Source organism: Ursus arctos, unplaced genomic scaffold (genome assembly GCF_023065955.2).
Source record: "Ursus arctos isolate Adak ecotype North America unplaced genomic scaffold, UrsArc2.0 scaffold_1, whole genome shotgun sequence".
Classification (NCBI taxonomy): Eukaryota; Metazoa; Chordata; class Mammalia; order Carnivora; family Ursidae; genus Ursus; species Ursus arctos.
The window spans coordinates 16,794,088-16,818,622 of record NW_026622763.1 but is presented as its reverse complement, the minus strand read 5'-3'; the positions used below and the strand labels follow the sequence as shown (position 1 = coordinate 16,818,622).

The following is a 24,535-nucleotide window of genomic DNA, read 5'->3' as shown; positions in this document are numbered from 1 at the left end:
GCCGCCTGCCGGCCCCTACTCACTCTCCCGAAGCGCCCTCTCCAGAGCTGCCAGGGGCCGACGGTCAGAGATTAATCATTAACCTGGGCTCGGCGGCCCCCGCGGCAGACCCAGTCCAGCCGCGGGCTTTGACTCAGCACGCAGGCACGGTCCCGAAATCAGATCTGGGCGGCGGAGCACAGGGCAACAGGTGGCCCCACCTCCCCCGCCGCCCACGCGGCCACGGCCAAGCCGGCGGTGACCGCCTGTCCCCAATCGCATTCCGGGGTGGCGCGGCCCGGGGGAAGCTGGAGTGCGCTTCCCGACTCGCATGCACTCCAGGGCCGAGGCTGGGAAAGACGAACTTGCCCTCCCCTGCTCTGCTGTGCCCTCAAACTCTGTGCCACTGTCAGCATGGGGGCGGCTGGACCTGGGTGCCAGTCTCACGGCCAGCCGGTTGGCCCCGCCGCCCTGCGGGAGCGAGCAAGCGCTCGCCTCCTTGGTGCCCTGCCTTCCGATAATCGGAGTATTCCCAGTGCACCGCTGGGCTGTGCGCTGCCTCAGTGAGTCAGCCCCCAAGCAACCTGGTAGCAGCCCCATAAAAGCCCTGCCTTTCTCCAAAGCCTGCCTTGTTCTACAGACGGCCCTGCCCCGCTTTGCTGGGGACGGAGGGGAGGAGCGCGGCTCTCTCCTCTCGGTTGCGCTCCTTGGCGCAGGCCCTTCTCCCCACGGCGGACGCGGGAGTCTTTAACTGGGGACAAGTGTATGGATAAGGACGTCACATTCCTCCAGGTTGCCCCTGATGGGAGATGCGTCCTTTCGCAGGGAACTGCCATCCCAACAGGGACACAGCGTAAAAATGGCATTATGGATCAGGACATTTTTCCCCCTCTTCGGAGAGGTGAAAACCTCTAATGGGCCCATTTCAGCTTCTAATTCCAAAACCATAGATAATGCAGGTGGAGCAGGAGAAGGCTGTCCACTGTGGAGTGGTTAGCACCTACAAGCCCCCCACCCCCAACAGTGATGGCCAGAAATTCCTCCGGGCATCCCAAATGTCCTTTGGGGGAACAAAATCGCCCCAGGTGGAAAACCACCACCTTGAAGGAAGAAAATAGATCCCCTTTATCTGTCCAACCTAAGGGTCTAGCTGAGGCCCTGTGCTAAAAACCGCCCTTAAAATATCACAGCAACGACCCTGTTATGTGATTGTTCTAAAGATGAAGAGACTGGGGTGTCCAGAGGGTAGGTACTTCCCCAGGACCATAAAAGAGTCAGCGAGGAACCTGAAAATTAGCCCACATCTATCAGACCCTGAGTCCACACTCCTAACAGGGAGGGAATTCTGGGAGCACATTGGAGTCATAGAAATGAGTCCTCAATGATATGCATTGAGATACAGGGATTGTATTTTCTGAACCCAAGCCTGGACACATGGTTTGAGGACCTCGGGGAATATTTGATGTTGACACTGTTTAGGAAAAAAGGGGGGGCGTGGCTATATGGCCACTGGATCTTTATAATGAACATCATACCTGGCTCTAGTTATTTTGTCTATTTGTGCTCTCTGTATTAAATTACAAACTCCAAAGCCAAGACCTCTCTCTTCTTCTCTGACACCTCTCCACAGCTCCCTCTATAGTATGTTTTGCCAAACCACCCCTCCATGTGTGCTGTTTGACCTACTTGCTGGCTGGGAAACTCATAACTCATTTCCTTATTAGTGCTCTGTGCTTAGCTAAATGACCTCCATGGCCTTAAAGTTGTCCCACAGAATACACAGGGGCTTTCATAGCTGCACATAAGAGTCCTGAATGGACTGCTTTGCAAAAGGTGCTGGTGGTGTGCTATCCCAGAGAGACTGAGGAGTTCTAGGAAGAACCTTCCCACCAGCAGCAGCCCCGTATATACTCATCCCCAACCGTGCCCACTTTGTTCTTCTCAATAGAAAACAAGCTGGGAAGCCCACAAGCATTCAGCCCAGCCACAGATCCTTTGACCCTTCCTTTGGTTATTCCCTGAGCCCCTATAACATGCCAGGCGTTTTCACATAATTCGTTTCTTCAAATCCTCCTGAGGCTAGAAGGAGGATATCATTATCCTGTTTGCAGATGAAATGATTGAGGATCAGGGGACTTAAGTGACCTGCCAGAAAGGGTCAGAGGCAGGATTCGAACTCAGGTCTACCTGGCACCAAAGCCCTTTCCACTCTGAAGTGCTCTCTGTGTGTGCAGCACAGGGCTGTGCCAGGCTGGACAGGGGCATGTTAGGGAAAGGAATTGTTTTTTCTTCTCTCCCCAGCAGCAGCATGCCAACCATCCTGCAACATATTTGATAATTGCAATTTGTTCTGCTCAGACAAGATTTCCATTATTTGTCCAATTTCTTTCATCAAAATTTCCGTTTCTAAAGTGTGAACAAAGATTACAAATGCATGGCCAAACAGTGAGAATCAAGCTAATTAAAATTTGTTCCTTACAATGCAGATGGAAACATGCATTTTGAACCAAGGTCTAGGAGAATTAAATTTTCATTTCACCTTTGCTTTCCCTAAGACCGGTTAAAAACTGTTCATGTGCTCTCACTTGGTGGTAACAGACTGATGTAACACCTGGCCTGGGTCTGTGTAATCTAGACATTTTTTATTAGCATATTGTAGAGAGAAAAAAAAAAAAGGAATGGAAAGTGAGACAAAGAATACTTTAGGTACCCTTTGATATCATCTCTCCTCAGGTCACTCTAGGGTCTTCAGAAATTTATACTCACATTTCACACATTCTAGGTGACCTTTGAGGTCATGTAGGCTAGTGGCTTTCACATGTTTTTTTGGTCCTAAATCTCATTTTTAAAATGAAATATTACACTGGCACCCAAAGTAAACACACACACACACGCACACACATACATATATATTGTATTTTTATAAATTTAAATTATTTCAGATGCTCAAATCGTTAACATTTACTCAATTTAAGCAATTTATACTCTAAAAAGTAACACCTTGTTTACAAAGGTTAATGGTATAATCACAGTGACTATTCTAAGCTACAAAGAAAACTTCAGTAGTTTTCAAAAAGTATAGCATAGACAACTTTATTTATAATGCAATGTAACTAAGAAGTAATAATAGAACCAGAAAACTGAGAGAGAAAACTCCAAAACTCTACCATCTCAAAATTTTTTAAAAATCTCTGAAACAATTGCTGGTCAGAGAGAAAACCTAAACCAAAATCTCAAAATATGTAAAGAGTATTAAACACAAGAATACTACATATCAGTAAGCCAAACAAATCCCAAAGTCACACAGAGCGAGAAGATGCCGAGGTTGCTTCTTGCATGAGTGAAGACGCCTCACTGAACCAAGGGCCAGCCCTTACAAGCAGGACTCAGTTAGCCAAAGAGCTTAACAAAAATATTGACTTCAGCTCTCTAATATGGTAACCACTAACCACACATCTATAATTATACTTGAAATATGGCTAGTCCCAACTGAGATGTGTTGTAAGCATAAAATACACACCACCTATTGAAGACTTTATATGAGAAAAAGAATGTAAATTTGTTTCTATATGTTGATTTCATGTTGAAGTGATACAATGGCTATAGGGGATTAAATAAAATATATTACTAAAAATAATTTATCCTTTTTTATTTTTTTAATGTGACTACTAGGATATTTTAAATTATATTTGGCTTGCATCTGTGGCTGACATGGTATTTCCATGGAACAGTGATACTATAAACAGATAATGAAACCAAAGAGACAGTCCAAGAAAAAAAAACAAATACAGGAATTCTGTTTATGATAGTGGTGGCATTTAAAATCAATAGGGGAAGATGGATTTTTCAATAACTGTTACTGGGATAATAGGTTAGCCATCTTGAAAAAAGAAAGAAAGAAAGTTGGATACCTACCTCCACACTTTATTATAATAGAAATTCCAGGGGCGCCTGGGTGGCACAGCGGTTAAGCGTCTGCCTTCGGCTCAGGGCGTGATCCCGGTGTTATGGGATCGAGCCCCACATCAGGCTCCTTCGCTATGAGCCTGCTTCTTCCTCTCCCACTCCCCCTGCTTGTGTTCCCTCTCTCGCTGGCTGTCTCTATCTCTGTCAAATAAATAAATAAAATCTTTAAAAAAAAAAAAAGAAAAGAAATTCCAGGTGGATCAAAGATTAAAGTCTTTGGATTTTAATCATTAAGGATATCATTAAATGATAGAATAAAGCACTAGAGAATTTTAAAAACTAAATTGGATTTTAATCTTTTGACATAAATCCCAGAATCTATGAAGAAAAAGGTTGATAAACTTTATTTCATAAAAATAAAGCTCTGCAAGGCAAGAAACACTGTAGCCCAAGGTAAATGACAGATTTCAACAGATTTTTCTTTAAAAACTTGGTAAGCTGATTCTAAAATTTTAAATGTTAAGAGCCAAGAATGAGCAAGATACTCTTAGGAGGTGAGAGGACTTGCTCTACCAGATATCAAGACTTATTATAAAGCTATAGTTTATAATGCAGTATGGTTTTGACATGGGGATTGACAAAGAAAAGCATGATACAGAGGACATAGCATAGAAATAAGTCTACATGCAAATGGACAGGATTTATGACAGAGATGAAACTCAGTGCAGAAGAGATGGTCTTTTCCATTGGTGTAGTAGTTGATGACTCTCTGAGGACAGAAGGTGAGGGAATGCCCTAATTTGTAGCATTCGTCAATACCCATGGTGCAAACACTCCAGCCTGGCTTATTTCAGGCTACCCAAACATTAGAAATCTTCTCACAAAGTCCTGAAATTTTAACAATCAGCTCTCATGAGTTCTAGGACACCACTCAATAAATGCTATTTGAGACAATTGAGTATCCATTAGGATAAAATCCATTAAGAAAGAAGACAGACAACCCAATATAAAAAATGAGCCAAAGAGATAAACAGGCACTTCGCAAAGAGGAATCCAGATGGACAATAAACAATGAATAGCTATCCAACCTCTTTACTAGTCAGGGAAATGCACACTAAAACCACAATTAAATACAACTGCACACCTACCAGATTGACTAACATTCAAAGATGACCAGTACCATCTGTCCATGAAGCTGTGAAGTAATGGTGACTTGTACATTGCACGTGGGAGAGTCAGTTGGTGCAACCACTTAGGAAAAAAGTTTGGCAGGGCCTACTAAAGTTACATATATACATATCTCGTGACCCAGGAATTCCACTCCTATGTATATACCCTACAGCTCATGTCACCAAAATGCATATACAAGTATATGTATAGCAACATTGTCAGTCATTACCTCAACCTAAAAAACACCTAAATGTCTATCTATAGAAAAATAGATAGCAAAATGCAGCATATTTATATAAAAGAGCTACTACTATATAGCCATGAAATTAGATACAACATTGCTTCAAAAATAATGTAGTTGAATCTAACAACTATAATGATGCATAAAAGAAGCAAGACAAAAAGTATAAATATGTCCATTTATGTAACATTTAAACATAGACAAAAGAATAATATTGAGGGTTATATGTTATATGGGGATACATACAATAAAACAATTAACAATTAAGCAAAAATGTCATTTCCATCACACACACACACACACACACACACACACACACACACACACACACATATTGTATATTGTCGTGCAATGGGTAGGTGCTTGACCTGGAAAGGACATATGGAATGGAGGTGAGAACTTCTGAGTGCTGACAATATCTATTTCATTTTTTTAAGATTTATTCATTTATTTTAGAGGGAGAGAGCACACAAGCAGGAGGGGCAGAGGAAGAAGAAGAGAGAGAATCTCAGGAGGACTCCACAGTGAGCCTGGAACCCCACTCAAGACTCAAGATCTCATGACCCTGAGATCATGACCTGACCGAAACCAAGAGTCAAACATTTAACCAACTGTGCCAGCCAGGTGCCCCAATATCTATTTCTTAACCTGGGTGGGAATTACATGATAGTAATTACATCATGCTTTGCTTTATGATTTTTATTATGCAGTTATTTATGTCTTATGTACTTTATGGGTGCTATATTTCATAATACTGTAAAATTAAATTTTTTTAAAAAGGAAGAATACCCACACAGCCAGTTGGATAAGTTCAGTCAACCTTGCTTTTCATTCAGTAGGGTGACAGTGCTGCAGCCAGAACACTCTCAAGTGAAAACAGTAGTAACGAGTTCCATGATTAAACACCTACTGTGAACAGACACTATGCTTATTCAATGCTCAGAATAGTCCTGGAAGTTGAGTGTCATTATTCCTATGTACATGTCTATAAATCACCCATCAAGTGCCTCCTCTCCAGCCTGCCCAGACTTGGTCAATGTCTACAGCCTGTATGTTTACAGCCTGAACTTCTTGCATTCCTTGCAGTGTTCAATATCTAGATGCATATAGGAGCAATGGCAAGTTGGACCCTGAGAAACAATTTTCATGTAACCTGAAGACTTCCTCCTTCCTTCATCCCTGGAATGCCATCTGGCAAACAGGATCCAGCTTCCTGGACCACAAGAACAAGGCTGATGGAGGCTTTATGAAACAGGTATATTTTGGAGGCTTCCAGTTTCATAAATTCAGAGGGTTGAGGTCCTGCCCATGGAACTTAAGGAATGCTGTGCTACCTCAATACATAAGTGAGCCCTCACCAAGAGGCTCCAGACTTCTGGAAAATAATGTTCTCTCCTTTAAAAACGTTTTATGTGTTAGGTTCTGTGAGAGTACTGGCAATATGGTGCTATCTTTGGCCCTCCATCTTGTTCATGTCCTCCGGGGGCTATGTGTTCCAAGCCCCTTGGAGATTAATATACATACATTAGAAATGCCAACCAAGGCCAGAATGCAGGGAGCCTTACTTCGGCCCTCTGTAAATTTGTTAAAGAAACATAGTGTCTCCCCTTCCTCATGCGCAGATGGCACCACAAAATCTAACTAAAGGGAAGCTGTCAGTCTGGAACGTGAAAGCCCTTTGATCTCACTATAGTGCCCTTCTGTGTGTCCCTTCACTCTATAAAATCTGTGGACTAAGGTCCAGACTTTGTGGAGAATAGTGTCCTAGCTGCCTGATTGTCGCCCACCCAATCCTCCCTGTCAGTAAGTTACCCTGAATAAAATAAAACTTTGCGTAAACTATGGAGAATCAGCTGCTTCATTTTCAGGTCTCAAAGGGCCTTCTCAGTGTGGGGGATACTTTTTACTTCCCTTCCCTCAACTTCTAACACGTTCCTTCTCTTTTCCCAACGAGAAAAAGTGATTAAGAAAAGAAAAAATGTCCCCCTGGTTTGGGTAAGCTGATGAGTTACGGTTTTAGTTTAGCACATAGCTTTTTTCTTCCTTTAACTTAGGTATTTTAAGCTCATTAGAACGGGCTCCTTATCTGTAAGGGAGTCTTCCCATTACCTGTTAGGCTCTTCATCCCTAGGAGGTGGGAAAGAGTGGCTATTCAGCCCAGGGCCATCTAGGAGGAGACAAGTACCTATGTAGTCATTCCCATTTCTCCTTGCCCTATGTTTTTGCACAGTCACTACAGGCCAGCACCGATTAGAAGACACCTACCACCTGGGCTGCTCCTAGCTGCATTCCCTGCACATTGCATGCTCAGAGCACAGGGAAACAGCACTGCCTCAGTTTTCCGTGCTTCTCCCATATCCAAACCCTTCTGAAGAAACAAATACCTCCAGGTCTTGATGTTTTTATTTAAAAATCCTCCAAGCAAAGAACAAACTATCTTTTCTTGGGTGGAACTATTTTTCTAGCCCACTTAGGCAGAAACCTTGCAGGTCCTCAGCCCCAGTGATTGTTCAGGGATATTGTGATTTTCAACCTTGATGAAGATTTCAGTGATGTCTTTTGATAAAGTAGGCTATGAGCCAACAGCTTTTGCTATGTAACCGACGCAAACTGATACAGGACTGACATCCTATTCCTCCATGGTCTCTTCTGAGAATGCTATAGCATGGTGATGAAATCAAGAGACTCAGAAGCCAGAACCCTTGGGTTTGCAACTGGGCCCCTCCATGCAGCTTCCTTATGCCTTAGTTTCCTCACCTGTAAAATGCAAACAATAGCGCTTACCTCCTGGGTTTGCCGTGAGGATTGAAGGAGTTTACATAAAGAGAGGCTGGCATATGAGCCCATATATGTACTGGCTCTTGTCAAAGGAAGAATGTGGCGCAGTGGGTAAAGGCCTCACTGCCTGGGTTTGCATCTGCTACTCCCTAGCTGCGTGACCTGGGACACTTTTCTTACCTCTGTGCCCCAGGTTCGTCAGCTGCCAGCTTGAGGAAAAATAACAGTACTCACCTGAAAGGGCTGTTTGTAAGACCAAATGGCATAATATAGGAAGCACTTAGACCAATGCCAAGTGCAGGGAAAGTGCCAGGCAGGAGTTAATTATCATTAATGTCATGTCCACAGTCCATTAGTGGTTGCTGTTCACACTGTGGCACCTGGGGCCCAGCAAGGTCCTGAGGCCCATTCTAAACACTCCGGGTTTCATTATGGTGTGGGCTAGGATTACTTGAGGGCCAAGTACATCTTACTGAATTCCACTCGAACAAAATCAACAGATAACCAGTTCAGCAGATCCTTCCTGGAAAGCACGGTAGAGAATATAAGGCAGGAAGACAGTCACTTCTCCGAAGGGATGGATCTGCAAGTCAAGCCAGGAGCGTGTAAATTGTTAGCTGTCCCAAGACAGCAACTGCCGGCTTCTTGGTGGTGGCCGAAAGTGCTACAAATACTTAAACATGGCGTCTGTCCCCACAGCCGAGACAAGACTCCTAGTCTCTGAAAATCGGGACTCCCGTGTGACACGTGGGGAATCTTGGTAATAGCCCGGTTTTTCACCCAGCAGAACTTCCTGTTTTGAAACAGACCACACAACACACAGAACTTACTGCACAACGGAGACCCGGATTGTCCAGCTTCGTCTTCCCTAAATAGGAGCCTCGTGTGGTCGGCAGCATGGCGGCAAGCAAGTGGCAAACAGATCCGCATACACGTGGCCTTACAAGGTTTTTTCCAAGTGCAGAGTGAAACGGCCACTCTGAGAGGGATTCCAAGTGTGAGCCTCGTCACACTGCCCCCCGTGTGTGCTGGTGGAGTTACCGGGCCTACTTGACGGGCTTCAGAATAGGCAGCACCATGGCGGCCATTTCCACCTAAGTGTAGGCTTCATTGTAAAGCCTTTCCGGGCATTAAAAAAACAAACAAACAAATGAAAAAAAAACCAATTTCCTGAACTGATGTCAGTTACTCAAAGCCACTGTTCCTCATTTTCAAAAATGCAGACAGCCCTTGTCCTCCAAGTGACTCTACTTAGCACTGGCCACCCCCGGGCTCCCAGCTGTCAGACCCTCACTGGTCCTGCCATTAGCCCTTGCGGCTCATGGGGAAAGTGCTGGGTGGATTCCAATGTACAGAAAGGAAAGAGCTGTGGGAGGCAGGGCCAGCTTACAGCCGCTGCCTCAAGCATTTTAGCTAAACTAATCTGTCTGCTGCTTGATGTCTACCTTCCTTCCTCAGCTTACATTATGGATGAAATGTGCATTTGTGGGCCCAACCAGCGCTGTTATTCTTGGGATATTGTTTGTTCTGAGTTCCCAACTTGTGAACACAACCCATTTCAAGTTGGGACCAAAAGGAAAGACTTTATTATTTATAATATCTTCCCCTGTTCTTACAAGCATCTTCTCTGCATTGGGGAATGTCTACAATTTGACAAATATGAGGAAGAACAAACCCTCTCATGATTCCTTCCGACAGCTGTCTTACAGCAATAAACAAATTTCCCACTGTTGCAAAGGGGAAAGTAAAAATGAATGGAGGACAGAGGATATTAATCCAAAACCCAAGTAGCAGCTCTACCCCATCTCTGTCTCAGAAAAACACAATCAAAGTGAATTATATCCTCATCTCTCACCCTTCAAGCAGACTGGATGGAGACCCTTCAGAAGAAGAGACCAAGGCTCTGAATGGAAGCACCTAGTGGCTTGGGATCCATGACTATGAAAATTGTGTTTGGTCTGGATCCAGCATTCCCTGGCAGATGGAATCAACACTAGGTGTTACGTGTTCTGCAGGAATCGACACTATAGGGTTGGCCTCTTCTTTGAGCTGGTGGGCAATAAGCCCAGAGTCAATCTGGTTGTCCTCTGACAGTTTGGTACTCTGTGTTGTCACCAGTATATCCCATCATGGCCCACCTCGTTATCACCAGCTCAAGTGTGTTAGAACGTGTAGGTTTGTACCAGCTGGAGACAGGCAAGAAGCATGTCCTGTCTGGTCTGATTTGCCATCGTCGCTTGGCTAGGCAGACAGGGACTTGTGTTTCATGTACTGAGGAACAATCAAATGCAAAGCCCTGGCAAGTTAGGGAGATTTTTTTTTTTTTTTTTAAATACATGAGACGCCCTTGCTTCTGCCTGCCAATCTTGCAGGCTGGCTGGGGGTGCTGAACCTCCACAGATACAACCGTGGAGGATAATCAGTGACCAGTAAATGAATCGCCCTCAAAAGAGTAAAAGGACAGACTCTCTAGTATGACACTCAAGACCTGTTTCAACCCGCCTTCACCCAACTTTCTAACCTTACAAGTACTATATGTGACAACTTTTATTTTCCAAAGGTAGCCACCAGCCACTCCAACATTCATATATATATATATGACATATGATATGTATGGTATATATATGTGTATACTCACACACACATGCACATACCATTATTATTATGGTGTGGCTTCCTATGGTATGACTGCCACTTTACCCCCTGAGAGGTGGGGTCTAGGCTTTCTTTCCTTGCACCTGAGTAGGGACTTGTGATCGCTATGACCAATAAAGTATGGCATAGTGATGCTATGTGACTTCCAAGCTTGGTCAGCAAGAAGATATATCTTCCTCCTGGCTCATTCGCATTAGAATACACATCTTGGGAGCCCTGAGTTACCATGAAGAAATGCAGTTGCCCCAAGGCTGTCACGCTGGAAAGACCTCACAGAGAGACCTCAGAGAAGTAGAGAGATGTCCAAGGAGCCTCAGCGACTTCAATTCCCCAAAGGTTTGAGTCATCCCAGCCCAACCACCGGTTGTGTGCGTGACGCTCCAGATGATTACAGCCCCCAGCCTTCACGCTTCTCCAGTTGATGCCAAGTGCGGCAGAGATAAGCTGACCCTGCTAAGCCCTATTTGAATTCATATTCATGATCGAAATAAATATGTTGTTTTAAGACATTAAGTTTTGGAGTGGTTCGTTATGCAGCCATAGAAACTGGGACACCCCACATCCCAACACTGTATTCTAGCAAGAATGGATTGCTGACGGAACCCAAAACCTAGTAAGTACTTAACAGTGAGCTCTGCCCACAGTGCACAGCCGCTGTAACAGATAGAGCTGGGGGAGGAAGCAGAGAAGAATCATCTATATCTATTTCAGGCTCGTTTAGTCCAGGAAGGATTCTCAGAGACACTAAAAGTTACGGTTGGTATTAAAGGCTAAAGGAGAAAGAGCTGGAAAGGAATTAACGTTACAGATGATGCTAGGTGCTCGTGTATTAGTACGTATACCCATTTCCCTTTCCAATAATTTTCTAGGTTATACAATATCATCCCCATGGCTGACGTAGGGCTAGACATTAGTTAACTGAATTTTCCTGACTGGTACAGCTTTTCTTTCTGCGAGACCATTACAACAAAGTACTCTAAGATCTACCTCCAGAAGGACTTCAGTTTTTATCTTACAGATGTTGGGAGGTTTTGTTTGAAGGATCCTGATCGCTACAATTGTCTGTGAAATGGTTTTGGGCAAACAAAGCAAGGAACTCATGGGGATGCCCAGCTTGGGCCGTGTAAAGTTAGTTCCTCTTCATCACTCACGAGCGACCCCCCACTGCTTGAGGATGCGGCTGTTTTGTGGCCACTGAAGGGCCAACGGTCAAAGAGGACTGCTTTTCTATAAAGAGCCTCAGCTCAGCTGCGAACACCTCTCTCTCCAATGCTTCATCTTCCTTCTTACCATATTCTACTTTACTTTTCAACTGTTCCCTAGTCGAAAAGTCCCTAATTGGAAATTTTCTTCAAAAAGCCGTTGATAACTAACACAGGAAAGTCTTGGCACTATCATGAACGTGCCAACAGAGGTATTCTCGGGTAAGGGAAAATCAAAAGGTTTGGAGCAAGACGACTCTGGATTTGATATCCAGCTCTACCGTCTTATCCTGGGTTCATAACCACTGTCATCCTCGACTTCATCATATATAAATATGGACTAATATCATATATAATATGATACATATGCCATATATCATAATATCATATATAAAATAGGAGTAATACCTACTTCAGAGCAATGATGTAAGAATTCAATAAGGTATATAATACGTAATAGCAGGCACAAAACCATAACACTTATTAACTAATAGTTCTTTTGTTTCCTAAAAAGTGAGAATGACTTCCTAAGAACTGGGTGGGGACTCAGGTCACGCTTAGAGAAGCTTGAAGCATGTCAGATTTGGTATCTGCCACACCCGACATCCCAATATAATTGAGGTGTTTAGGAAAGGAGTTGTAGTGATTTTTGTCTGCATGGATGAGTGGTCATTGAATAAACTGGGTGGGCACCAGACTCATTCCTTGGCCTGGCCAAAGATCCATGAGGCCCTGACCATTGGAGGAATAATAAGGAGCCAAATCAATGAGATTAGTTCCTTCAGAATCTGAACCGGATTTCTGAAGGAGGGAATGAGCCAAGATAAGGGAGAAGTAGGAATGTCAAGTAACAAAGACCATGTGAGCCAGAAAAATGAATGCACTCTGGAAAACAAGAAACCATGGATGGAGCCACCCTTTTTCTTGCTTATAGTAGCATTGTTTCCTAGCACTAAGCCCCTTCACCCTCAGTTGGCTTGAAAAAGTCTGTTTCTTGGAACTAAACAATCTTTCACATATATTCTATTTTTTTAGATTTTATTTATTTATTTATTCCTTCATTTATTTGAGAGAGAGACAAAGAGAATAAGCAGGGAGAGTGGCAGAGGACATGGGATCATGATCTGAGCTAAAAGCAGACACCCAACAGACTGAGCCAACCAGGCACCCCAAAGATTTTATTTATTTTCCTTGAGAGAGCACAGAGGGAGAGAGGAACACAGAGGTAGAGGGAGAAGCAGACTCCCCGTTGAGCAGGGAGCCTGACTTGGGGCTCCATCCCGGGACTCTGAGATCACGTTATTCTCTAACATACCTTAGTGGAGGGAAAGAAAGTTTGCTCTTCTTTGAAAGAAACGGGTGTGCGTTTTAGACTAGGCACTCACCATCCACAGAGGCACGTGAGTAAAAAGACCTAGAGACCGCCTAGACTACCACCCACAGGAAACGCCTGCCAACAGAGCAAGAATACGATTCACTTGCTACAGACGCATTGGGTTGTGGATGTTTATCAGGTTGCGTTCTGACTCAGCACATGAACCTCCTTCCTAGTCCTTGGATTCCCCCACAGTGTGAATCTTGGTGATGGGCAGGGAACAGCCAGTCATAAGAGACAGATCACCTTCCTTCCCAAGCCCTGGCACGAAGGGTGTGGGCACATGGCCTCCGCTCAGACAGGTGAGGTCTCATAGAAGGATTCTGAATCTCGGATGAATGGCAGATACATAAAAAGATACCATTGCGTTACATGCACAGTGGCAGCCATATATAACAGGAGCGCTAACTGGATTGAATGCTGCAGGAGAGGCCGCAGTGGGAGCTGTGTTCGTAAGCAGTGTGTGTACCCTGGGCAGGTGGGTTGAGGATCAGCCGGGTGTATAATTGCACAATTTCCCATCAGTATTATTTCTGCTGTCCTCCCTCCTTTGGCTTTTCTCCTACAAGCTACCAGCCATCCTTCCCATAAATTCCTTTAATGCCTAAGTCATCCATGGTTGGTTTCTATTGTTTGCAACCAAGATCTTTTGACTGATACTTATTGCAAGGAAAATAAACAGTCTGGATGGGTATTACAGAAGGCATGAGGAGAGGTGAGATTGTAGCTGGGTTCTGTGCTCTTAAATTTTGGACCTCGCAAATGAAAAGGAGGGACTGGCTGATGGCTGAGGCCTAGGCTGACATGCAGAAGGGATCAAAGAGAGAAACATTATTGGAAAGTCTACCTCCATCCATCCCACTGTAGTGGATGCTGTGATGCGCGACCCGGGTCTCTTTCAGAACCAAGGCCCTCATTTCCCCAGCTGCCAAGAACATGACTGCAGATGGATGGGTCACAGCTGCATCCTCTCTGGGGTTCGTCTCAGCCCAAGGCAAAGGCATGGCAACGCCACTTCCCCAGGGACAGTTCACATCCAACGATCGGTACTGGTCTCATTTGGGAAAAGCTCTAAAGGATTCCCCTAGCTTCAGACCCCTCTGTGGGCTCAGCTGAGTGTTGGAGATCATGGCACCATAATTCAGCTGCTTCCTCTGCCCAGTTGGGCTCCTTCTAGCTCCCATAGGTCTTATTCCTCATACAAATATCCACCAAAGAGAGTTTTCCAGGAAACTCAAAATAAAATATCTACCTACTGCATTTCAGAAACCACTTCCCCTCTTCTCTGATAGGCAAAACCATGACTCTTGTCCAGCACTGACACCAGTGATATTCTGACACCCAGCCCCTCTTTCAGACAGGTTATTTGGCTAGCTTGCTCACTGCACCCTGAGACTAAATCTGACACTAGAACTCTTCCGTGCTAGTCCCAGTGGAAGTAGAGTATTCTGGATAACAAAAGGCTAACCCATCAAAGAACTGGACTAATTTTGTTTCAAACCTTTAGAATACAGTTCTAACACCTATCACACACCTGTCTATGCTGGGAAATCACATGCATTTGTACTGTAACTTTTTTGTTCACCTGGGTTAATTATACTGCTATGCGCATAACAAAAATAGCCACCATATGTGAAATCCTATTACCTGTAGCAAGCACGTTAATAGAAGCTTTAGACATATTATTTCTAATAGTTTTAATGACTCTGCATGATGTTATTTTTACCAGTGGGTGCTGGTAAGGCAACTCTCAAAACAAAACAAAACAAAAAATCCCTGATTTGTAGCTTTTGCCAATTTCTATGCTATAAATATTCCAACATGACTTATTTCAAGCCACCAGCATGATGTCACAGAAATGAACACTGTGGTGTCATTGAATGTAGAGTAGGGAAGAGATGACAACAAATGGCTGGTGTGAGCCAGCTCTAATATGCTTTCATATGTCCCTTTAGCAGACGACAGGTCAGAGGCTCAAAGAGTCTCCTTAGCGTGCTTCTACTGGCAGAACATAAAACTCTGACTGCATTGCCTTTAAAAATAAGGAAAAATTAATACCTCACATAAAAAGAAATCTGGAAGCATCTCACTTCCCAGAATGGTTAACGTCCCTCTTCATATTCATCTCTGAAACCTGGAATCTTTCCATCCTTCTCTGCTGCCATCTCAGAACGCTGGCTCGGCATCCCTAACGGCCGCGAATGGCTGTCTCAGTTCCTTCCACCTAGCACAGACAAGACAATGTCCAATAAGCAAAAGAAATGGCATAATTTCCACGTATGTATCTTTTTTATGTATCTTTTTTTATCAGAAAAAAAATCAGCACAAATTTCAGTACAGGTTTTAATACCTGTGTATTTCACCAGGCTCAGAACATATATACTGGCTCACATGCAGAGAAGATAGAATTTTCTTTCTTCGCACAGGAAGGAAAGTTTTCATCTTTTGCACACTTGTCTTCACCAATGTTCCCTGAGCTAAATGTTCCTGGGTCACATGAACAGGGAGACTGATGTGAGGAGAGCAAGACCTGCCACTTGTCCTGTTTCTAATCACTGACTAGTCATGTGACTTCTCTCTCACCTGTAGAAGCAAAAGATTAGATCAGCTAAGATACAAAACTTTACAACTTTATACTTCTACGATGAAATGCAACCTAGGATCTTATAAAGATAAGCCCAAGTAGGGGCGCCTGGGGGGCTCAGTCGCTTAAGTGTCTGCCTTCAGCTTGGGTCATGATCCCCGGGGTCCTGGGACTGAGTCCCACATCGGGCTCCCTGCTCAGTGGGGAGTCTGCTTCTCCCTCTGCCTCTCCCCCTGCTTGTGCTCGTGCTCTCTCTGTCTCTGTCTCTGTCAAATAAATAAATAAATAATCTTAAAAAAAATAAAAAAAGATAAGCTCAAGTCAAGGAAAACGAAATACTGAATGCAACACACCAAGCCCAATGCCAGAATTGTATCAAATCTTCCTTTTCTTTCTCTTCCTTCCCACATTGACCCTCTCCTACTTCTGTGAAACTCCAAGAAAATTTTTTAAATTTTGAAAATCAAATGAGAGTATATCAAAAAATTGAAATGAACTTCTCCAAAAGTGTTCATAAGGCATTATTAAGGGGAAAACTGTGCTTTTGGAAGCAACGTGAAAGCCGGTGGAAGAAGCCTCAGGGTCGCCATTGACACTTTTCGCTCCCCTGCCTTTGTTTATCTGCCGGTCATAACTGTTAATAAGGAAGCTCCAGAGCATTCATTTGCTTACTTTGCTGCTAATGATGGAAAGAAATGGCTCCCATTTAATGTGGCAGGATTGCAGGGCGCCACCGGGCAAGTTTGCCATTCTTGGCACTTGCAGTCCCGCAAAGCCCCTGAGCAAACTGTCTTGTCAGCAAATTCTGCCTTGTCCCATTTTTCAGGGTGGCCTGCCTGCTCATTCATCCCTGACTCCCTGGAGGGCCTCATCCCTGGCAGTTGAAAGAAAGACAACACTGACAACTCAACCTAAAGAGTCACTTTGGAAGACAAGGCCTTCTGGGATTGAGACAGTATGTGAGTGTGGAAAGAACAGGGTATTGTTATCCAGTGGCCTTGGGCTTTGAAGACAATTGCCTGGCGCTCCTACAAAGTATCGTTAATACTCTCAACCACTGGTAGAAATTATGTTGAGCCCATTGCACGGGTGTGTCAGCTCAAGGACATTCAGTGTTTGCCCCAGGGCCCCCTACTGCCCCAGCATTTGATTCAGAGCTGCCTCGCATGCAGTAAAACTTCTGAGCTTAATCCTGGAATGGGACCTTGAGAGAAAAGGTGAGCTAGAGAGAGATTTGAGAGTCATCAGCCAAGAGTCAATTGGTGGACCCAACAAAGCATGAGCTATCTTGGTATGAAAATCCAGAGAGAAAATTGAGAGCCAACAAATAAAGATGGGGATTTACCGATCAAGGGAAGAAGGATCCAGACAACCCAGAAAAACCAGAAGAGAGGTGAGAAGGGCAAAAGGCAGTGACAGTCACCCTACTTCTGATTTTTTCAAATGGGATTTTTAAAATGACAGAATGATTTGCCCACCATTCATCAAGCAGTTCTGGCTAAGTGCTTATTTTGTAAGCTCACAAAATGAACTTCCTGCAGGACTGGAAGAGCATAATCAAATGCTGTGGCTGTTGACAGGGAGAGGTAGCGACTACAGAGAACCCATATGTGTCAGAAAGGGGCTGCCAGCACTCAGGTCCAGCTGACCGTGGCCAAATTATTTTTTCCCCAGAAGGAGCTGAAATTCTCAGTTTTTCATGGCCTGCCAACAAAACAGTTCAGCAGCTTGGAAGCAGTCTATAGGTACAAGTTTGATGACTCAGCACTAAAAGGGAGAGAGCCTATCTACCTTCAAGAAATATAAGCATCAGCCGCAAGATTTTGAAGTTCTGGGGATTCCTAGAGCCCCAAACTAAATGCTAATTTTTCATGTATACTTTTTAAATTATGGGGGAAGAGTCATGTATCATTTCTGTGACGCGATCTGACTAGGCAAAGCAGAACTTTGTGGTAGAAGTAATTAGTGTTCAATAATGACTGTACCAGAGAAAAATGGCACTAATGAGGAGTGCATGTTATGATGAAGGTCAAGGGTAACATTCTAATTGCAGGTTGATGCCAAAGGCTGGAAACAGGGCATTTTGAATGACTTTGTGAACAACGAAGTGATAGAAGGATAAAATGTGGGTAACGGTCAACGAGAAGTACAACCCAGGCAGCAAGGGCCTCTCATTTTTCCCTCTCAACTCTCTCCCTTAATGGGTACAGGTCAGGGTTGAATAGAAGCTTACTACTCTTTTGAACCATCCAAACCATTTTTTAAAAGAAGAAAAAAGAATAATTCAGGTAAAGAGAGTCACTACTTAATAAAGCGTAAGAGAACTGACTATCTTGAGGGCTAAGGGAACTTTCATTTGGTATCCCATACACTTATGGGTTACCATTGACCCTCATCAGGCAACGGGTACAAGCAAAACAAATGTGAGGTTAATATTCTGGATTGTTCTGTGTGTATCTATGTGCGTGTGTCTCTGTGTGCTTATAGCACATTTCTCAAAACCACATTCACAAGGTTCCTTTGGGGGGAAGTTCGATCCATTGTCCTGCATTAGCTGCATTGTTGGTTGACAAAGACTAACAGCTCCAGTCCCTGTACTGCAATGGCTGATCTGTGTTAGGCTCTTCCTGGTCTATGGTTTCTGCCTACCTGCCTCCATAGTTAGGGTCCCTGGGCCAGCTAAGCCCCACCGAGGTCTCAGTCTTCTACTTCCCTACTCTAGGATTTGACATCAAGGCACCCTTCTTAGTCTAGCTCTCAACTCTTACCTTTGGCTCAGTTCGGGAACCTTATGCCCTGAGCCCTGCCTTGTACCCTTCCACTCTGTCTTCCTGGATCTGGAATCCTGTCTTACTTTTGGAAGCAACACACTAGCCCTCCCCACCACCCCTGAAACTTCAATCCATTATATGGACAAGACTGATGACAGAATTTTGTAATATTTTATATCTGCCTGGACTTTCCAGTATCGCCTCCCTTGGCTTCCTGAGGCAATTGTCTGCCTGCCCAGATGCCTGCTTCCTTCTGGCACATCCTTCCCACGACTCCATAATCCTTACTGCAGGAACTGTACTACTGCATTGCCTTTGATGTTTGCTGGCAGGACCGTCTTGTATGCCAGCTTTACACCAGTCTTTGCAGCTGGGCTGTCTCCCTAGCTCCCACTTACCCTAATGACAAGTTCAGGTTCTGTGTCTGGCTACTATGGCCCAATGCAGGTAACCAGACCATAACTGGTTCTGAGTCAAGGTAGTACCATGGGGAACCGATACCATGAGACCCGATCTGCTCGCCTCCTTTTATTTTTCATTTAAACTTTCAACATTGAAATGTTTGATATAGAATACAAAATTTCCTATTAGGCAAAGAAAATAATAACAATTATGGTACTTTGGGGCATGTTATAATGATTTTGATTGATACATTTTGCAAGACTTACAAATGAAAGAACAGTATAGCTGATGCTGACAATGATAACAACAGCATTGTCCCCAGGAGATACTATTTATTTTTTCAGAACTGCTTTCACTTAATTCGTTTAACAAATATTTACCAAATACCCACTATAACCCTTCACTGTATCAGGTACCAGGCTAGCCCTGGAGTAAACAAAGAACAATAGGACAGTAAGACAAAGTCTCTCTTATCAAAGAGTTTATACTCAGCCGTCATTTAGTATAGTGATGTTCTAACATTTTTTCAGCAAAAAAATTAATTTTTCATGTGATTATTTTACTTGGCACCTGTATCAGTCAGGATGGGCACAGTTATGCTGCAGTAACAAACAACCCTGACACTTGTGGGGCTTACAACTACAAAGGTTTACAACTACAAAGGTTTATTTCCCATTCATGCATCATGCCCTTCACGGGTCAGCTGAAGCTCTTCCTCGTGTCCTCTTTATGTCATGACCAAGGCTGATGGAGCAGCCTCTGTCTGGAACATTGCTTGTCTCACAATAGAGGAAAAAGAGAGTATAGATAAAAATATAGAGCCCAAACCCTGGCTCTTGCAGCTTCTGCCCGGAAATAACGCATGCCATTTTTACTATTATTTATAATAGTATTATTTATAATAGTAAAAATGGCATGCGTTTTCACTGGCCGGAGGAAATCTCATGTCCAAGCTTGGCATCTTCAAGGCAAGGAAATACAATCTTCTCCAGGAAGGTGCGGCAAATAATTATGAGGAATAATGCCCACAGCATCACAATGTAGAAAGTAAATAAACAGATTGAAGCAGCATCTCTCTTCCTGAGGAACCTCTGTATAATCTTAAGCCTCCGCGGAACTCCGTTGAGCAACCATCAATCAATGATCTAACAGGAAATGCACAGAAAGCCTACGCAGGAAGTAGGGAGATTGTAATTATGCCCATCTGAGAGGCAACGCGACCCTCTGAGGCCCAGGACATTTACATAACTTCCCAAAAGGCGGACCAGGATGGCATGCTTGTGCCTCCTACTTCATAGATCTTCCCATGAGACCTTACTTGAGTGCGTGGTCCTGTACACATGAAGCCCTTTGTCATGATAGCCGTGGAATCTCTATAATGCAAGAATAAGTCTCCTTATCCACTCACTTTGGGCCCAACTGCACTTTGTCCTAGGTGGCCAGCTTAGACAGAGGCCACACCATGCAAAATCTCTGCAGAAATCTTGGCTTGGCTTGACCTTTGGAGTGTGCTTACAAACATGTCGAAAAGCAACAGACAGATTGCGCCAGCTCCACCACCAAACAATTCAGAAAATGAGGCTTAAGGAAGGGCCTAAAGGGAGAATAATTCAGCCTTAAGAGACGGTAACAGTAGTTGGGTAACAGAGATGAGTAGCAGTAGTTTTTCTTATCTAAGATTCATTCCTGTTTATTCTTTGGAACAGAAGCCAGGCTTCCTTTAGCAGAGGGTTATTGAGTACCAACTACGTATCAGGAAAGGTAATATGAGTCAAGAGCAGAGATGACTAAGACACAGTTCCTGCACCCAGAGATTTCAGAGGAACAGGAAAGATGACCTTGGCAATGATGCTGAATGCCATCACTGTCTAGACAGGTCCCACAGGATGGAGCTTCTGGGAGTGGGAAGAAGAGAGCAGGGAGCACCATTGAATTGAGAGGCCAGCATTTACGGGGTGAGTGAGCCACACGTTTACTGGTATCACCTTTACGTACAAATGATTACCTGTGTGTAGGAAAGGGCCTGGACTTGAGTCAAGGATCAGACTGGACTTCCAGTCCTGTCATTTATTTTCCCTACAATCTTAAGCAAATGTCTAAGGCCATTAGCCTCAGTTCCTTGTCTGTAACAGGAAATAAGGAAAATGGGCTGTAACTACTTCACAAGGTAATAGGGCCAAATGCATTGTGAATGAGAAAGTGCTCTGTTAAATGTGAACTTGGCCTACCTTCATTGTCATTCCTGAACACAGCCTGAGCATACACAAGTCATCTTGGTTTGACTGGGCCTTCCTAGTCTCAGTAGTGACAGTCCCACATCTCAAGAACCTCCTCAGTCCCAGATGAACCTGGACATTTGGTTTTTCTATCACATATTCTGAAAGGAGGGGTTGTGAGGTCCCTGCTGACCATAACACTTCTAAAGTTTTCTAAGGTGTATTATTCAGTACGTTTCAGTACTTTCACAAGATGGTGCAACCATCACCACAATCTAATTCTAGAACATTTCCATCACCCCAAAGAGAACTCATTAACCGTTAGTACCAATTCCACCCTCCCCTCAGCTCCTGCCATCCACAGATCTACTTTCTATCTCTATATTTGTCTATTCTGGACATTTCATATAAATGGCATCAAACAATATACGGGCTTTGTGCCAGCTTCTCTCATCTAGCATAATGATATCAGGCTCATCTATGTTGTAGAATGAATCAGTACTTCGTTCGTTTTTTTTAAAGATTTTTTAAAAATGTATTTATTTGATAGAGAGAGAAAGAGAGAGAGACGGAGAGGCAGAGAGCACAAGCAGCGGGAGTGGCAGGCAGGGGGAGAGGGAGAACCAGGCTCCCTGCTCAGCAGGGATGTGGGGCTCGATCCCAGGACCCTGGGATCATGACCTTAGCTGAAGGCAGACGCTTAACCAAGTGAGCCACCCGGGCGCCCCAGTACTTCATTCATTTTTGTGGACGAATAATACTCCATTGTATGGATAGACCTCATCTTGTTTATCCAACTCGTCAGTTGATGGACATTTAGGTTGCTTCTAAGTTTTAGCTACTATGAATAGTGCTTCTAGAAATAGCTCATATACAAGTTCCTGGGTGACCATATGTTTCCATTTCTCTTAGGGGGTCATCTAGGAACAAAATTGCTGAGTCATGTGGTAACTGTGTGTTTCACTTTTTGAGGAACCACCAATCTTTGCCAAATCAGCTGCAACATGTCACATCCCACCAGCGACGTATGAGCATTCCAATTTCTCCACATCCTCGCTGACATTTGTTATTTGTCTTTTTTATTATCGTCATTCTAGTAAGTGGAAAATAGCAACACATCGTGGTTATGTGATATGCATTTCCCTAATGGCTAATGACGCTGAGCATTTTTCATGTTCTTATTTGGCTATAACCTTAAATTTCAAAATAAATGTTCCTGTCACTGTCCTGAACCTCCTTACTGAGAACACAGGAGCTCTGGCAAGCTACTAACTCCTGCACAGAGGAATAGGCTTCTGTCTGCGTCGTACTCAAGACGAGGCTCAAATGCCTGTCCACGGCTACAGAATAAAATCCAGATTCTTTCATGGTATCCAAAACCCTTTACTATCAGTCTCTGATTTACTTTCACATCCTCAACCCCTTTTTTCCCTACATGAAGTCTCCACTCCAACAGAGTGGATCTATTTATTATCCCCTGGAATACATCACTTTGGATCAGTAGCCAATGGGAGTCTCGTTCATAACTCAAGAGTGTGAGAAATGTCACATCTTCTCACTTTCTATCAATCGATATGTTCTATCCGTAGCTACTTTCCTGTAAAACTGATGAGAAATTCTGCTTAGTTCTGAGGATTCTCCTGAATCCTGGAGAAACGTCAAGGCTTTGGGAACTTATACATCATCAAAACATGGAGGTGAGGCGACGGACTACGATAATGAAGATGAGCACAGAGACAGCCACTGTCCTGGACCTCATGGCCCCTTCCATTCTCGTGTTTCTTCTAGGCATGCCAGAGGCACTGCGGTCGCCTGTGCCTTGTCTAGGCTGCACACCCTGGGCCTAGAACTGCCCTCCCTGTGAGAACCACCCCCTCCAGACACGCACAGACACAGAGTTCTGTCACAGGACTGTACTCATGGAACCTACAAACTCTCTACTTCTCTATGGAGAACTTCTCTCTACACACATCCCTCCCCTGCACTTGGGAAACCCCAAGGGGAGGTTTCAGCTATGGGTCTGGGCAGTCCCTGGAGCCACTTCTGGGCATTTCCATTTCCTCCCCACTTGCTGCTAGCCTCCTAGGGCTTCCTGGTGGCCTCTCTGAGGTAAACTGGCCTGACACACCATGTAACCCACTACTGTGTGCCTTCTGCTCACATTTCCTCCTGGTGCTGGAGGTCCTCAGACACACTTCAGTCCCAGTCACCCCTGGTCAGTAACCTCCCCCTGTGAAACAAGCCCACAGCTCAGGGCACCTGTGCTCAACACGACTTGCAGAGACTGCAATGCTATGACCTTCTGTTTCCTCTTAGTTGACAGTCCTCTTTCTAGGATTCAGCATGAATGAATCTAAGATTGGAGCATCAGAGAACAATCTGAGGGGCGCCTGGGTGGCACAGCGGTTAGGCGTCTGCCTTTGGCTCAGGGCGTGATCCCGGCATTGTGGGATCGAGCCCCACATCAGGCTCCTTCGCTATGAGCCTGCTTCTTCCTCTCCCACTCCCCCTGCTTGTGTTCCCTCTCTCGCTGGCTGTCTCTATCTCTGTCAAATAAATAAATAAAATCTTAAAAAAAAAAAAAAAAGAGAACAATCTGAGATGCACATATCATGCTGTACTCAAAATTATTTTTCCTGGTTACCATATGATCCAGCAGTTACACACCTAAATATATACCAAGAGAAATGAAAACATACGTCCACACAAAAATTTGTACATGGATGTTTATAGCAGCTTATTCATAATAACAAAAAAGTAGAAAGAACTCAAATTGATGATCCAATCAACTGACGAGTGGATAAGCAAATTGTGCTATACTCATGCAACGAAATATTATACAGCCATACAGAGGAATGAAGAGCTGATATACACTAAACCATGGATAAACCTTGAAAATATTATGAAAATGAAAGACACGAGACATAAAATGTCACCTATTGCTTGATTGCATTTATATGAGATGCCTAGAATAGGCAGATCCCTAGAAACAGAAGGTGGAGGGGCATTTGCTAGGGCTAGAGGAATTGATGGCCAAAGGGTACAAGGTTTCTTTTTGGGGTGATGAAAATTTTCTAAATTTCACTGTGGTGATGGTTATACAACTCTGTAAATATACTAAAAACCGTTGAATTGTGGCTTTACATGAGTGAATTGTGGGGGCCCCTGGGTGGCTCAGTCCCTTCAACTCTTGATTTTAATTCAGGCCATGATCTCAGGGTCCTGGGATTGAGCCCCAAGTTGGGCTCTGCACTCA

The 24,535-nt window shown here is 44.0% G+C and overlaps 1 protein-coding gene and 1 long non-coding RNA gene across 3 annotated transcripts in view; both read right to left on the bottom strand.

The window, feature by feature from the left end:
- Positions 1 to 2,880, bottom strand: part of GPR39 (G protein-coupled receptor 39) — a 196,807-nt gene extending 193,927 nt beyond the window's left edge. For both annotated transcript variants that reach the window (XM_044388254.3, XM_044388256.3), the window contains exon 1: positions 24 to 2,880. The gene's annotated coding sequence lies outside the window, so the exon portion shown is untranslated. The remainder of the gene's footprint in view (positions 1 to 23) is intronic.
- Positions 2,881 to 3,611: 731 nt separating this feature from the next.
- On the bottom strand, positions 3,612 to 23,821 carry LOC130544650 (uncharacterized). The gene is made up of 2 exons (XR_008961078.1): positions 15,657 to 23,821; positions 3,612 to 15,530 (listed from the first exon to the last, which is right to left on the bottom strand). It is a non-coding gene; the product is annotated as an uncharacterized LOC130544650 (long non-coding RNA).
- Positions 23,822 to 24,535: the final 714 nt, after the last annotated feature.